General features: G+C 40.9%; 1 protein-coding gene across 1 annotated transcript in view; it reads left to right on the top strand.

Moving 5' to 3' along the window:
• The first annotated feature begins 2072 nt into the window (after positions 1 to 2072).
• The window catches only part of slc35g2b (solute carrier family 35 member G2b), a 48595-nt gene continuing 32870 nt past the window's right edge, over positions 2073 to 17797 (top strand). The window contains exon 1 of the mRNA XM_074692955.1: positions 2073 to 2311. The gene's annotated coding sequence lies outside the window, so the exon portion shown is untranslated. The remainder of the gene's footprint in view (positions 2312 to 17797) is intronic.

The following is a 17797-nucleotide window of genomic DNA, read 5'->3' as shown; positions in this document are numbered from 1 at the left end:
GATATTTTACACCAATTTTTATATAAAGATCAGTCGAAAACTTAATAGAAAACAAAAATAAACACACTTTAAATGAACAAACAGAATTTATTATTCAAAGGAGTTGCTCTCTGCATGGTTTTAATTTGAAGACAATTTATGCACCCTTTGTGGGAATGTAGTGGAGTTGAAGAATCATGTTTTTTTTTTTCTTATGCTTAATTATAAAAACATAGGGACTGAATAGAATAAAACATCAATCCTTTAAAGGGTTTGTTGTGATTCTATGTAGTTTTTTGTGTTACATTTTGGGCTCAACACTTTTTGTTACATGTTGTGTCATTTAATACATTGCTGTTAAAAAAACATGTAACTTGGTGGAACCAAATAGAGCGTGGGGAGGAGAGGGAAGGTCTGTGTCGTGGCACGTCACCTGAATATGAACAGCTTCATAAAATATTCATAGTAACACCCCTGTTGCATTTGTGTTGAAAATTAGTTTAGGCTGTGGCATCGGGTACGGATACTTGCACAGAATCCCAACTCACTTGACTCAGTCCAGCACGCCTGAAAGGACAATCCTGCAGTCACCTGTGGTTCCTCACAGCAACGAAGAACCAACTCCAAGAAAACACACAAGTTACTAAACATCAAATCTCTTCTATTACATGTTACATGTTTTTCTTTGTGTCTAACACTTTCTGTTTTCAGGTGCCTCCAGCTGCTGAGCACAGCTTTTCCAGTGTCATCGAAATAGATTTGCTTCTGGTTAAAGAAGCTGTGTGGATTTCAAGTGAAGCCTCACCCACACAGCAAGCTGTAGACTTAGGTAACCAAGTCTAATTTAAGATGGAAACGTGTGCTCACACACTCTGTCTCTCAATGCTGATTAGAAAAGACATTTGTCCTCCGTGAATTGCAGATATTTCCAACATACCGGAAGCAGAGACTCCAGATTTTCAGACGTGGCTTTAAAGTGATAGTCCGGGATGGAACAAGTTGGGTCCTATCACAAGGTTTAGGGCAGAAATTACCCCTACAGCAGTGTTTTTGTGCAGCAGAAGCCCAGGGCGCACACACCAAAGACCCCCTCCCTGCTCCTCTGCCGGTTTCCTCTGCACTCAGACGGGGCCATATTTTACTTGACCAAAAACACAAATAAACGGACTCCCACCGAAAAAATCTGATATCAGCATTCATGCTTTATTTAGAGAATTTTCAGTGCGTTACTTTCACACGTTCTCATCGTGTCTCTTTGTTCTGGCAGACTACCTGCGTTTGTTTATATCTGGCACGCCGCACGCGTGGACTGATACACTAAGCGGCGAGCGCCTCGTAGCCAGCTGTGGCTCTGCAGGGGAGGTAGCGCCATTTTAAGGCACGATGAGAACTAGAGCCTTATTTAGCAGTGTTTTTGTGTGAAAGTAACGCACTGAAAATTCTCTAAATAAAGCGTGAATGCAGACCCATATCAGATTTTTTCGGTGGGAGTCCGTTTATTTGTGTTTTTGGTCAAGTAAAATATGGCCCCGTCTGAGTGCAGAGGAAACCGGCAGAGGAGCAGGGAGGGGGTGTTTGGTGTGAGCGCCCTGGGCTTCTGCTGCACAAAAACACTGCTGTAGGGGTAATTTCTGCCCTAAACCTTGTGATAGGACCCAACTTGTTCCATCCCGGAGTATCACTTTAAAGCCACGACTGAAAAATCCTGAGTCTCCGCTTCTGGTATGTTGTGCACTGGTCAGAAACTTGTGTTTCTCGATGGTGACTCTTGTGATCAGAGTAACCCGGGTAAGCACCTCGAGGAGCACTATAGCTTCTAAAAGCAGTGGGATCAAGCACCTTTGTGCAAGTTTTTCACAAGTTTGATGTCATTCTGCTTAGAAAGACGACCAAAGCTGTGGAAACTACTTTCCATGACACAGTACACATGCCTGGGTTTAGCTAATCCCATTTTTTGCGGAATGCTTTTATTCTTTTTCCAGATAATCAAAGAATTTTTTAATGTTTAAAACCATCCTGATTTTAAATTTCAAATTCAATTTCATTTATATTTTTTATCCTTTGTTCACAGATACGTCATCTGTTGACCAAAGACCTCCGTCTCCAAAAAAAAGCAGCAGAAGAAAAAGGAGAACAGCCACAGACCCAGGAGGCCAAGCAGGAAGGTGAAAGTGACACGATCACTACCACTCCTCCAAGCACAGAAACAGCAAACAGCCTCGCAGGCCTCGAAGTTGCCACGGAGAGCCTGAGTGACTCGAGCACCCCGGCGGCACAGGGTACTGTTTCTGAGCAGCACAGAGGAGGCGCCGGAGACCGCAGAGACACAGAGGTAAGAGCAGAGCCGTGCTGCAGCATATGAAAGCTATTGCATGTAAAGCAGGATGAAGCCTTAGCCCAGTGTTAGCTGCTGCTACAGGTTGTCCTAATTTGCACTAAAAGCCAATGGTGAGCTCATAGTTTGTCCTTTGCTGCATTTATCACTGAATGCAGGGGCGAAAATCCCGTTTCATTGTTGGGGGGGACAATAAACAGTAAAATTTCAGAGACTGATTCCTAGGGGGGGGGACATAAAAATAAATGCTATAATTTTTGCTGTGTTATTTCATATTGTGATATTAAACAGTGACTAGTCCCAACTATGGATAATCAGCCTAGATTTAATTTTCCTTTAGTTCATGAAAAAGTGTTTTGGCAGGAATGTGGAAGCAACACATCCACAACACTATGAACTCAATAATTAGTATTTTATATCCAAATTAATGAAAAAAGTGTTGATCTTAATTAGAGGACAATAAGGGGTGTAAATTAACAGCCAGAATGGAATTAGAAACTGTATCTTTTCAAGATCTAAGTCAAAGTCATAACTACTTTATTTTTTAAATCAATAAATCTAGAATAGAACATAAGACTTTAATAAATAATGGCTTCATCTATGAATTCATAAATCTCACTAGAGATGCCTCTGTCTCACTAGAGGCATCTTAAATAGTTTTAATATTTGTGTCATAAATGAGAGGACAAGGATGTCAGCATGTCACCTGTCTGTCTTATCTGTCACAGCCTTCTTTGCATCATAGAGGAGAGGCTGTTTGCCAGCCAGCAACAAACGGTGTGATAATTAACTTATAAATTGTTCAGTGTTTTAATGCACTTAATCGCGATCCTTGGCGCTCTGTAGTCTGTGTCTGTGTGTGCGCACCACATCGGATGGAAGGCTTAATCAGCGCCTTTTTTTTTTAAAGCATACTGTCAGACCTGGAAAAAGGAGTTGACATTTGCTTTTCATTTTCTCTGTGTGTCTGTTTAACAAGTGAAGTTATGATTGATAAGTCTTTCAGTGAAAACTACTTACTTGACCGCGACCCTCCGCTCTGTCTGTATGAGTTTATTTGTGTGCGTGTGTGCGCGCGGCTGCAGCATACGTGCAGATTGGATCAAACCACTGCGAGGATCGCGCGGGGAGGGGTGTGTGTGTGTGTGATCTTTCAATAGTTAAACTCGTCAATCATTGTGTTTTAAGTAGCATCACTTGTATTACACCATTGAAAAAAGAAACGTTACTATTAGAAAATTAATTATAACTGGATTTTTTAGGGGGGGGGGCAACTTGATGGAAGGGGGGGACATGACCCCTGCGTCCCCCCCGGGATTCGCGCCTATGACTGAATGATGAGTCAAACAGTGTTGGAAGAAAATCCATCATGAAGTTTTTATTTTTGCACTTTTTTTTATTTGATGGTTTTGGGTTTTTTTTTCATGGGATGTTTGCAAAAAGATGTCTTTTTCCATTTAATCTCAGGCAACTAACCATTTCAGCCTCTTTGCCTTACGTTTCACTTTAAATGGACTCATTTCAAGTTCATTCCTCTGTTGGTGCCAATGAGCAAAACGTGTGAAAGTGCTCTCTAGTTCCTTTCTGTTCTGTATTTTAATGTACATGTTAATTACATTAATGTTGGTTTAAGTGTTGGATAAAAAAGTGTTCAAATGTTTACAAAAGAATATGTTCTGGACAAATTTGCTGCTGTGCATTTTTTGCATGGGTAACATTTGCTGTGCCAGTTTTCAAATCGCCATCTTACCTGGGCAATCCTGCCTACGGCACCTTTAAATAGTTGATAATGTAGGAAACAGCAGAGAATTATGCATCATCATTTGCATAGGTATCCCAAAACATTTGCAACTTGTTAAAAAATATGAGAAACTGCTTTTTTGATGTGCAAAAGTGACACTGATTTGAAGATTGAACAAGTAGTTTTGAGAATTTCAATTCTGATCTGAGAAATGAACCAAAGCAATTGAGAAAAACTAGTATAAATTCCAGAAAATTCTCGTTAATTCACGTTTTTTTTCTAGAATTCTCATGAAAAGTCTCCAACTTTGAAAATTCCTTGAATTTAGCAACTCTAGTACCTAATTTAATTGCCAGTGACTTGTACTTGTATATTTCACAATGTTGAACCAGAACTTCTTGCGTTGAGACAGCAGGTGTCAGCAAACACCTCATTATGAAACACATCACCTCATTACTCCTCTCCAAATTCAACATTTAATCCAAATTGGGCCTGTTGTCTTATACTAAATGAATATATTAAAACATGAAAGCTCTCTGTATGATTCATCACGACATGAATATTCTCTATGAAGTGTTCAGAACGAGTCTGTGGGTTTGTTTGATTAATTTAACCGAACAAGAGAAGCCGTTAATGAGAGAAAGTTAACGACACTGATGCCTCTGTATCTGCATATTTAATGCTGCATATCCTGCGCCCGTGCTGGAAAAGCCCTTCGCAAACAGAGAAGGAAGTAGGGCGCATCAAATATTCAAAACCTAGAAATAGCTGTTTTTAGATATGATGGTGATGATACCCAGAGAAGAGGAGAAGAGGAGAGATGTTGGGGAAGCTCCAGTGACTGAGAGGGAATATACCTCAATAATTAACCAGGGCCCTCCACTCCACGGTTGGAGGGGGGATGGGCTCGAGAGGGAAGACTGTGGGGGTAGAAAGACGAGAGGGAGATGGATTTGTGAGTATACACTACAGAGTGAGAGGGGCTGTGACACACCTGAGAGACTGTGTGTGTGTCTGTGTGTGTTAAATGAGGGATGGGTACGTCTTTGGTCGTTCCTGTGAAGATATTCATCAGGTTTAAGTTCCTCCAACGTAGTAACATAAAAATTGATTGGTAGTTGTCGTGATTTTTTCCATGTAACCTCAGGGTGGGATTGTTTTGCATGCCTCTGTGTTTGCTTTGCAACATGAGGGCAGCATTATTTGAAGAAACAGCCCCCGAGGCAGAGGCAAAGGAGGAGCCAAGAGGTGAAGTGTAAAAGGGAGGGAGGGGGGGCCACCTCTGGACGTAACATGCCTCGCCTCGCCTTTCTTCCTTTTCTCCCTTTTCTGAGGCTGCTCCAAAGGACACTGTGACGCAGACGAACCCTCTTGTCAGCTTAGCTTTATCTCAACCCCTGAGAGGCTCGGCTCACAGGCACCAGCATAGTGCCCGTTGCCTCAGCGTGTCGTTGCAGCATGACAAATTGTGAGATAGAATAGCTACTGAGAGAGGAAAGGGGGGGTGTGGATGGATGGATGGATGGATGAAAGAGGGTGGAAAAAGGTACAGAGATGAGATAAGGCTTGATGTCAGCCACACAGCATCACAAAGAGCTGCAGCTTCTTTTCATTGGCTGATTGGGGAGTGAAAATCAATGTGGCAATCAGCTGATACATCTATAGCATGTAAGTGAGAAATCCAACATTTCTTGCTCCACAAGACTCTCAGACTTCTCTCTCTTCAGTTTCTGTCACTTTCTTTCCCAGTTCACACATTTCTTGGTGTAAGATACCCTATATTTAGAAGTGCTGGAAGCTCTATTGGCATACAAGTTTCACACTGTGTTCTGCGCACATGGAGCCTGTGAATAATCTCAGTAATCTGTGTTATACCACCAATGTAATACAAGCTGTAATTACATTCATTCATGCGTCGGGGCTGGCTCTAACTCTGGGGAATCTGAATTTACTCACAAGCTGCTTCTGTCTTCTGTGGTAGCTACAAGTTGAGCATTAAAATATGCTCTAGGAGTATTTCTTAATGGAAACTGAGAAGCTGAAGCGATGCTTTTAGCGAAATGCTAACATCAGCATGTTTCCATGTTCATAACAAGGGGGGGGGGGTAATGTATGTGCCCTGAGCTACATGTGCTCAATGTCCTCGTATACGGCGCATGAAGCAGAATTCAGGTTTATAATCCAGAAGCAGGATTTTTCCTGTAAATGTTGAATGCATGTTTCATGAGCCATCTTAAAAGAAAGCTACGGCTCACAGACTTTATAATTTTCAGGGCTTATTCGTAAAGTATAAGCCCTAAAAAACAATGAGAAAGAAAATCTTCTCCTGCTCTCTTGGGTGGTGTGATTGATTCCAGGATTGATTAAGACTGATACAAGCCACAGATGAAAGGCTGCATATTGACCGAAGCTACAGGGCTGTATCCACAAGAGGACATGATTATGAGGAAAACGTTTTTGGCAACCAATCCAGTGGTTATTGAGATTTGTTAAAACCACTGGTGTAGACCTCATAATGGCAAAAGAAAGGGAAAAAAATGGTCTAACCTAAGATGAAAGTGTTAATCAATCAAGAGGTTAAAGGTTAAGGTTATCCTCTAAACTTACCCAGACCCCAACCTTAAAGTGATACTCCGGGATGGAACAAGTTGGGTCCTATCACAAGGTTTAGGGCAGAAATTACCGCTACAGCAGTGATTTTGTGCAGCAGAAGCCCAGAGCGCTCGCACCAAACACCCCCTCCCTGCTCCTCTGCTGGTTTCCTCTGCACTCAGACGGGGCCATATTTTACTTGACCAAAAACACAAATAAACAGACTCCCACCGAAAAAATCTGATATCGGTCTGCATTCACGCTTTATTCAGAGAATTTTCAGCGTGTTACTTTCACACAAAAACACCGCTAAATAAGGCTCTAGTTCTCATCGTGTCGTAAAACGGCGCTACCTCCGCTGCAGAGCCACAGCTGGCTACGAGGCGCTCGCCGCTTAGTGTATCAGTCTGGGCGCCAGATATAAACAATTGCAGGTAGTCTGCCAGGACGAAGAGACACGATGAGAACTAGAGCCTTATTTAGCGGTGTTTTTGTGTGAAAGTAACGCGCTGAAAATTCTCTAAATGAAGCGTGAATGCAGACCGATATCAGATTTTTTTGGTGGGAGTCCGTTTATTTGTGTTTTTGGTCAAGTAAAATATGGCCTTGTCTGAGTGAAGAGGAAACCGGCAGAGGAGCAGGGAGGGGGTGTTTGGTGCGAGCGCTCTGGGCTTCTGCTGCACAAAAACACTGCTGTAGGGGTAATTTCTGCCCTAAACCTTGTGATAGGACCCAACTTGTTATATCCCAGAATATCACTTTAACCATATAAAAACCCAACCCTGAAATGAACCTAATCTTTACCCTATATTAGCCCCAACCCAAACCCTAGCACTATAATAACCCTTATAGAATAGAATAGAATAGAATAGAATAGAATAGAATAGAATAGAAAATACTTTATTCATCCCTGAGGGGAAATTCAGGAGAAGTCACAGCAGTAATCAAGAAAACAAAAGTAAGAAAGTGTATAGAAAGTGCAAAAAAGTCCATAACGAGATAGATGATGACAGCGTGTGTGCTAGTCACTTCACGGCCGACTGCTTTTCCAACTTTGGAGAGTACAACAGAGGGCTAGCGAATAGACTGGTCCTGAATCCAGGCGCATTACCAACCATCCACCAACAAACCTGGGACCCTGGAAATGTGAGTATTTTAAATGCTGTGTGCTGTGGAGCAGAGGTAAGAGCTTTTCCTCAGTGTCCCTCCTGTCTCTGTGTTAGCTTCAGGATGCTAACTTTAGCTGCGGTTAGCCTGTTGTTTTAGCCTGTCATGTTGCGGGAAACGAGCTTTGGTGTTTTCTAAACATTGTGCACTCTGAGCTCGTGGCGCTGCTCTCAGTGACGCAGAAGAGCGGGGCGGTATCAGCGGTGGCTCATTTACATATGAAGGCCACGCCCACTAAACCAGAGCGTTCTGAACAGAGGGGCTATGAGAGCCTGGAAACAATGCTGCTGTGCTTGATTTATTGACTTTTTGGACCAAAACATGACACCAATGATCCATATTAAACTGCAGTAAAGGAGCAGAATATGGGACCTTTAATAGAAGTTGAGGTATTGGACATAATGTGTAAATCATTTGGATTTTCACTGATTAACGCATTTAACTTTTGAAAAGGTAAAGGTAAAGGTTACTTTTTCCTCTCCCTCAGTTTTTGCAGGGTACCCGGTGGTTACACAACAATAGATAAGGGAATAGAAATGAAGCAGCAGCAGCTAAGGAGGTTAAGTGAGAGTGCCCTGCTTTATTTCCTGCACTAATTGCCATACAGCAGGGGTGAGGAGCTGGACACAGCAGACAGCACACATTGTTCTGCTGTCAGGATGACCCTGCTGAAGTCGAATCTGCATCCATCTGCTTTTTCAGCGTCCAATCTCCTGGAGAGAAAAACATGTCATTTCATTTCTCCTGCATAAAACCAGATGGCTTTGTTATTACAGTATATCTTCATGACTTACTGTTTTCATTAACTGTCTTCTTATCATGGGAGGAAATTAATTTGATATTTTGCCATGAGCTATTTTTTATTTTTTTCTTTGTTGATGATTTCAACATTTCTTATCCAAATAGCTCAGGAGCAAAGCTTTTACTGCGGTTTTGTCCTGAGGGAATCCCTTCAAAATAAAACAAATATTCCTTGTGACATTTCTTGGAAGGCTGCGGATTTCTCCACCTGAGTTAAGATGAGTTGTTTTGGCAGCTGAGAACATATACTGTACACAGAAAGCTCCCACTTTTCTCTGTTTTTTCCCCTTTCCTGACAGATCATTGTCAACGGTTGAGCGCAGTCTCTCACTTTGAGTATGAGAAGATTAGAGAAGAAACACACCTCAGCACCTTCTCTGCTGTTTTTATTTGTCCCTGACATATTTATCACGACGTCCTCACAACTACAGAGGCTCCGTTTTGAGCCGATAGGGAGCTGTCTCTTCATGTTAACCTCATTTACCAGTTAACCATGTCCCCCACAGGGCAATGCATGCCAGGCTTTGACCCTCCTCACTCAACATATATGAACTCGCACACGATATAGCACGCTTTGCACTGAAGGGTCTATGAAAGCATGAAATCTGAGATTTTCAGGATTATTTTGACTGACAGAAACACTGGGGAGAAGTTTTGTCATATAGAAGTTTCAGTCCCTGTTAGGTAACACTGGGGCTTTCTGTTGTTTTCAAACATTATTTTTTCCAGTGCTGATGAACACAAGCAGTCATTTCATTTATTACCCACTTACACAAACAGCACCCACTCCTATTTCCAATTGTAGCTCCTTCAATCATCTGTGGCTCTGCTCAGCATGTGTGCACTGATGTGTGTGTTACAAAACAGATCAGCCAGAATTTGAAAATGAAAAAAAAAACTGCAGCAGGTGCACGGTTCAGTTCGTGTCAAGCCAGAAATGCACTGATCTACCTCGCAGCCCTGGAGAGGTGTATTACTGCTGGGTGGCACTGTCAGTATGAGGCAGGGAGGGAATGAACTGTGTCAGCTTTTCAGAAGAAAATGGAGGCAAGATGTCAGAGAGCCTGCTGAGAGGAGGATTATATGCAGATAAAACACGCGAGGAAATGATTCAGTGGAGGGATGCAGATGGGTTAGGGGTTGTGAAAAATGTGTTTTTTCCACTCTCTTTGCAAATCAAAATTAAAAATTATCTTGACCTCTTAAAGTGGTTAGTTCCATTCATAAAATATGCATTTCTTGGTATTCAGCAGATGGTTTAACTTACTTCATCAATGTGAGCAATGGCAGATTAGAATGTGTCCTTCTGGCCCACAGACCAAAAAAACACGCCAGTGCAACAGCTCCTCTGCAGTCAAACCAAAACTAAGAGAACTCCTCCTGGTGGCTGGTTGTAGCTGCAGGTGGAATAGAATAGAATAGAATAGAAAAGAATAATATAGAGTAGAAAACACTATTTATACTCTAGAGGAAATTCAGGAGTCACAGCTGCAATCAATACAAATGTAAGAAAGTGCAAAAAGGACAACAAGATAGATGATGACAGCTTGTCCATCATTCTCCAGTTCAGCCAGCCTCCACCTCCACAGGGTCCAGGACTGAGCTTCTTCAGCAGTCTGTTCAGTCTCTGTCTCCTATATCCTGTCTGCTCACAGCAGGTGAAGCTCTTCCAATGTGGCGTTGATGTCTGGTTTTTGCTCCTTTAGCCATGTCTGTGAATAGCATGATGCTACTCTGCCCTCTGGTATTCCCTCTGTTGTTGGGTTAGCACAGCTAGCTCGTCCATCTTATTGAAGGTAGATCTTACGTTCCCAATAACTATGGATGGAAGAACATGTCGATGTCGTAACTTCTTAGCTCACACCTGAGAACCAGCATGTCATCCTCACCTCCTTCTCCTCACCTTGTGGGGAAACATCAGGCCTTGCACCAGTTAGCATTGACATGCTACAGGTTGCCAACAGCTGATTTCACATGTAAACAATACAGCCATGGTTACATGTAGGATCTCCAGACAAACGTGATATATAATATACTCATATAATATATATATATATATATATATATATATATATATATATATATATATATATATATATATATATATATATATATATATATATATATATATATATATGGCATTTTTAAAGTCCTTTTATTCTAAAGATCAAGACATACATTATGTTGAGGGTTTCTTATCAGGATATTATAGTTGTGCACCTGCACATTCAAACTGTTGCAGTAAATTTACAAATTTATTGAAGTATTTACATGCGTTTAAGGATATCCTCCATTTAAAATCAGTACTGTGGTTTTTTTTTTTTTTTCTCCCTAAAAAACCTTTTGCTGTTTACAATAATACACGGAAAAGGCCTTTGTCAGTAAGTTACTGCAGATATAACATTAAAATACAGTAAATATAACAATAAAAATAAAAGTGAAAAATAGGGATTGTTTACCATTTTAATGTGAAAGATAATTGATGTTCAGTGAACTGATTTCTTCTCTGACCCAAAAACTGAGACTTCAAATATTTACACAAACAAAAAGTAAAATACACGAGGAACAGCATTTCAGAAACCTTGATGACTAATGTTTGTGCTTTCGTCAGCCATTTATTCTTATGTAAACACCCAGAGCCTGACCGGGTTAGCATTTCCTCCCCAGCCAGCCTCTGTGCTGTGGCTGTTGTGTACCCATCACACACACACACAAACACACTGAGTGTTAAAATATTCAACCACAGGAGGTAGAGGGTGAAAATTGAAGGGGGACACAAAATACAGAGAGAGCCGATGAAGACAATGTGCAAAAAAAACCAGAGTGGAAAAGTGTGTGTGTGTGTGTGTGTGTGTGTGTGTGTGTGTGTGTGTGTGTGTGTGTGTGTGTGTGTGTGTGTGTGTGTGTGTGTGTGTGTGTGTGTGTGTGTGTGTGTGTGTGTGTGTGGAATATGCACTGCATGAAAGTGAAAATGTGCTGTTATCAGGTTAAGCCAGATCCACATTCTGTAACAACAGCTGAGCTGCACACACACACACACACACACACACACACACACACACACACACACACACACACACACACACACACACACACACAAAGCACTCCCTCTTGAGATTTCCCTTTTTTTGTAATTACTTTGCAGAGCGGGGAGGAAGGGCTGCTGAAGATGGCTCTGCCTTCCTCCTGCTGTGTGAAAGCCTCACCTTCCTCTTCCTCCTGCTTTAAAATACACGCTGTGGAGAACTTTCTCATTCAAGCTGCAATCCATGATACTAATGCAGCATGAACCAAGGACCATTTGTTATCCAAGTCATTAAATTCCTATTAGGGCTTGACGTGGATGGCTATCGGTTGATGGCATTAACAATCTGTCATAATTGAAGTCATTGCATGAACTGGCAGGCGTTGAGTTTGGAGATAGCTTAATACAGACTTCAGAGTCAGTAGGGACGAGTGGACGCAGAAGCTGTCTGTGTTTTAAAGCCAACACATGAAATGAAGACTTTATTTACCTAGCTGGAGGTAAACAGAGAGTGGCAGGTGGGTCCGGCCCTCTGCTTCCACCTGTGACTGCAGTTACGATGATAGATGGAGAGCAAAATGCTCAGGGGGGTCTGCGAAAGCAAAGCATTCACTTATCTCATCTGATGAAACCAAACATCAATGCACTCAGATATTACATACATGCATGAGTCTGGAGCTGTGTTTGTTTGCGTCGTGTGTGGGCAGATCTAGAGCTCTGATGGCGAGTTTCCACACATCCCAGCGTCCTCTGACAATGTTTGCCTTGCAGACATATGTGTCGCACAAACATGCACAGCACACAAAGACACACGGAAGGAAAGGCTTGCCTCACTCATTACGACAACTAATTCCCTCTGAGTACATTGTGTTCCCAGCATGCACTTGACCTCCATGAATAAGGCTTCATTATGCGGAAAGAGCCACAGTTGAATCGAAGGTGAAGAAGTTAATTAACGCCTCCGAATTTACATGAAAACTTCCTGACATCTAAATTAATCTTTCTGGTATTTCCAGACTGTGTGAATTATAAAAGTGTAGTTTTCGATCACACCATTTAAATCAAGTGAACTTCCTCACCACAGAATTCTGCCTCTAATGGCTCGATTTTATTTTAACACCATGATCTCCTGCAGACCAACATAGGCACCCTAATTGATTTTGTTGTCTCTGTTCCTATGGAAACTAGAAATTACAGTGGAGGACATAATTAGGAGGTGCTGCACACGTCTAAAAATTATCCTTTTGCACCTCCTCGTTATTTTCCAGCTGCTCAGATTGATTCAGGGATCGATTTTTGAGCACCCAGTTCCAGAAAGCTACAAAGTACAGTGTCCTTAAGCGCCAATACATGAGTAAACATAAAGTGGAACGTATAAGCATTCCTGCTGTGAAGGGAGGTATATGATCCAAGCTTATTTCTCCCTCCAGTAACACCATAATGCAGCTCATCATGTAGGCGTGACTCCAGCTCTGTGCCCTGAAGTTAGCCAGCTGGCGGCTGCTGCCTCCTCTCTCTCTTTCATTGCTATTTTCCTGTCCTAGATTACCGCCATGACATTTTAGACAGCATGCAATTCCACGAAGACATGTGGAAAAACAGATCTGTTCTCATGTTAGAGCAGTTACAGGGCTGTACTATATTCAGAAAGCTGCTTGTTTAATGTAGCTGGAACAGATCCAGAGTGTGTGGTGCAGGCGCACAATGCTGGGAAACAAATCTGACTGCTGGAAGACCAGATTAATAAAAGTCAGCTTATCCTCCAGCAGAAGATCCATTTTCTCTTCCCACAAAATGACACCTTTGATCTAAAATCCCTGCGACTTCATTAAAAAGGAAATAAATACTGGATAAAATGGTGTACAGTCTCAAACAGGATACCACAAAAACACCCAAAAGTGTGCTGTATAACCCTGCTCCGTGCGCCGCTTTAACATTTACCACTGAACTGTGGCTACCTCTGCTTCCCTTTCCTGCTGACCCGTTGATAACCTCCAGGAACTGCCAGTGCTCTAGTCACAAACAATCAATTGATTGAAAAGGCTAAGTAAGATCCATTTGTGGTCGACTAATGGCTTCTGGCAGATTGCGGTGGTCTTAATTCTGCATGCTCCGCGGAGGTGGGCTGCCTGATGCTGCATCAAACCATATGTGGTTAAAAATGCAACATGAACAGCTGGATGTGAAGCAGAGAGCTCAGACTCGAGAACAGTGTGCTAGAATTACGCTACTTATGATGCAAAATGCTTAAGGGTCTTATTTTTATTCATTTATTTTTTTTGTCAAGAATATTTGAGAAAATCTATTATTCACATGATCAATAAAAAAAAAAAAAAAACAAACAAAACTTTACATTATAAGACTTTAAACTTAGTGCTACATTTTTTAGTCAAGCTAAGCTTAAATAGCCAAGAATCAGAGCTTGACTATGCGTCTTATATCTTAGCTTGGCTTAGTTTAGCATCTAAGATTAGCATATCTTACTATAGTTCTGTTAATCTTAGCATAAATTATCATAGCTCAGTATGCTTTACATTAAAGTAGCTTAGCAGTAGCTTTACTACTTAAGGATCATTTATCTTATCATAACTTAGCTTAGCTAAGTTTAGCTCAGTGTATCTTTGCTGAGCTAAGTTAAGTCTATCATAATGTAGCCTCTCTACGCTTAGCATTTTTTTCGTTGTGTTTAGTTTAGCTTTTTGCAACATAGCATCTTAGTTGAGTATGGTTTGGTGTAATTTAGTAAATCTCTGCTTGATATTTCCCAACTAAGAAGAGTTTATCTTATCATAACTAAGCTTAGCTTAGCCAAGCTAAGTTTAGTTAAGCATAATTTAGCCATTTTTAGTTCAGTACATTTTCCTTTAGTTTCGTTTGGTGTAGCTTTGCCCAACATAGCCCATTAGCTCAGCATAACTTGGGTAAAACTTAGCTTAGTCTAGAACACAGTAGCCTAATTAAGAAAAGTTAATCTTATCATTAATTAGCTTATTTTAACTTAGGATGCTTGGCTAACTTCATACTAGCATAATCTAGCCAATCTAAGTCAAGTTTAGTTTTATACAGCTTGGCAATTATTACCACAGTACATCTTAGTTTAGTGTAACTTAGCACAACCTAGCCTGTCCAAGCACAGCCTTTCTTAATGTAGTTTACTGTTAAGTTCACCTGAACACAACCTAGCTTAGCTCTGCAGCTCTTAGCTTGATTTAACTGAGCTTAATTTAGCTAAACTTCACATATTTTGGCTGATTTTAGCATATTCTAGCTAAGCTTGGTTACTATAGCTTAGTTTTGATTGGCTGTTTAGCATATCCACACTTAGAATATGTTTAAGTATAGCCCTGAACAACTTATCTTAGCTCAGCTCAGCTTGGTTTAGGTTTTTGTTTTTAAGTTTAGCATGTTTTGTCCTAGCTACATACTTTAGCTTAGTTTAGCTTTGCAGAGCTGTCTACCTCATTTAGTTCAGTATGGCACAATTCAGCTCAGCTAAGCCTTGGCTTGGTGCGGGGAGAAGAAACAGCTTGAACTTCAAAAACTGACAACAAAAACAAATAAGGTCACCAATTTGGCATACAGAATTGGTTGCTAGCTTAAATCCAACCCCAGGCCCTTTTTGACACATACAAGATGAATGATGGGACCAGTTGGAAAATTTGTTGTCCACAGCCTAGCTTAGCACAACTGCAGGAAAAAAGCTAGAGAAGTTTGAATCTGTCTAAATATAACAAAATTACATCATCTGGACCATTTTTTGGTTATTATTTTAAATTACATCAATGTATACCATAAAAATGGTCCTGTAAAAAGCTCTCTAACAACACATAAGAAGAAAATCACTGTGAATCACTCCTCTCTGTTAGATCTGAAAAGACTTTTCTGAGCCACAATCCAAACAGTTCGCTCTTATTTCCCTCGGTGGAACCAATGCCATTGTGTCTTGTTTTTATGAACAATTTGCTGAATGTAAAGCTGGATCTCAGAAAATACTCATTACATTTTTGAGGCACTTTTATTATTCGGTCGGCTTTGGGTGTTTCATCTTCACGAGTGAATGAAGACATCACATTCAGACGTCTGGAGGTGGCTCATGTTAATTGGCCGTGATTGAATTTGTGTTCTCTGATAGCGTTCCTTTCAGAGTGCTGTCGGGGGCTTTTATCTCCAGCTGCGATTCAGTGTGGGCAATGGAGCCTTTTATCTTCCCTGTTGATTGAATAATAAATATGACTGAAATGTTGTCTTCACCACGACACACACATGCAGAATGTGGGCAAAATGCAAAGTGAAGTAAAAACCAGAAACATGCAAGACTGGCTTTCTTTTTATCCTGACATTTATTTTGCTGGATTTACCGTCCTGAAAATATCAACAACTTAGCTATTTTCTCAGATCCATAACAGTTTGATCTTTAAAGGCTCCTGCTTTGAATTGAAACGCAACAATAAGTGCTCCTCGGAGGAACACGTCATTATAAGCTGCTTAACTCCTCGCCTGTGATTCACTTCATTAAATCAGTCAGTGCGTCAACGGCATTTCAAGCCTCAATTTCTCTTTTCAGGTATCCACTTTGTTTATTCCTAAATCCATTAAGATTTTCAGCAGGGAGGAAATGAGCATCTCTGTGACATCTTTGATAATAAGTTGTGAAAAGAAAGGTAGAGGTGTAAGAATTTCCTTTTAAATGAAATATCAACTTTTATAGGTATAAACCTGCTGAACTGTCACCTATGGGCCTCTATTTATGTGTGTTAGTGTCTGTGTCTGTTCTTCTGATAGCCTAGCTTTAGGCTAAAATAACTAGTTGATTCTCATAAATATTTGACTTTTTTTCTCATAAATTTATGAGATTATACTTGTAAATTTGTGATTTTGCTCTTGTAAATTTATAAATTTGGTATCACTTTATATTAAGGTCCTGTAATAAGCATTAATAAGACCTTTGTAAGTACTTATAAGATACTTATTCACATTATTATTTGTTTATAAGACTATATAACTGCTTAATAAGTGTTTAATAAGGTCATTGTAAAGGTTAGGCCCCACAGGTTAGGTTTAGGCATGGGGCCCCAATTGAATAGAATAGAATAGAATAGAAAATACTTTATTTATCCCCGAGGGGAAATTCAGGAGTCACCGCAGCATTTAACAAAACAAAAGTAAGAAAGAGTATAGAAAGTGCAAAAATGTCCATAAGAAATTAGATGAGGACATCCCGTCCACCACTCGTCCACCACTCTCCAGCCCAGCCAGTCTCCACCTCCACAGGGTCCAGGACTGAGCCTCCCCAGCAGTCTGTTCAGTCTCTGTCTCCTGGATCCTGTCTGCTCACAGCAGGCGAAGCTCCTCCGATGTGTCGCGGCGTCCGATGTCAGCTCCGTCAGCCACGTCCGTGAACAGCATGATGCCGCTGGGTTAGCACAGCTCATCCATCCCCCGGAGCGAGATCCCACGTTCCCAACAACGATGGATGGAAGGACAGGTCCACGTCATCACCTCCCAGCTCACATCCGAGAACCAGCACGTCGTCCCCACCTCCTTCTCCTCAGCTCGAGGGAAATCATCAAGCCCTACACTAGTTAGCATCGACATGCTACAGGCTGCTAATAGCTAATTTCGCATGTAAACAATGCAGCCATGGTTACATGTAGGATCTCCAGACAAACACAGGGCAAAAGTAGTAAAAAATACAGCCGAAGCCACAAAAAGTTTGGTGTCCGTGACCGACAATGAACCATACAAAGTGATGATCCACTCCAAATACAAAGATTACGAAAAAGAGACGAAGAAATTACAAGAAACGGACAAAGACGAGAGAGCTGCTGCAACAGGCAGCTACTTGGGTAGCGCCTAGCAACAACAAAAAATTGGTTAGGTTTAGGGGAAGGGCTGGGGTAGGGCTCATGAGAGACAAAAGCAGAAGACAAAAAACAAAGAGGGTTAGGGTTAGGTTAGCTTATAGATATAGCTTATAGATTAAGTTGTCTTGTAATAACTATTACAATGACCTTATTAAACACTTATTAAGCAGTTATATAGTCTTATAAACAAATAATGTTAATAAGCATCTTATAAGTACTTACGAAGGTCTTATTAATGCTTATTACAGGACCTTAATATAAAGCGTTACCATAAATTTATTTTTGTAAATGTA

This window comes from Halichoeres trimaculatus, unplaced genomic scaffold, assembly GCF_033239565.1.
Source record: "Halichoeres trimaculatus isolate MK-OKI-2021-1 unplaced genomic scaffold, fHalTri1.1 fHalTri1_scaffold_18, whole genome shotgun sequence".
NCBI lineage: Eukaryota > Metazoa > Chordata > Actinopteri > Labriformes > Labridae > Halichoeres > Halichoeres trimaculatus.
Note: the sequence above shows the minus strand (reverse complement) of the source record. Positions and strands in the feature narration are given on the sequence as shown.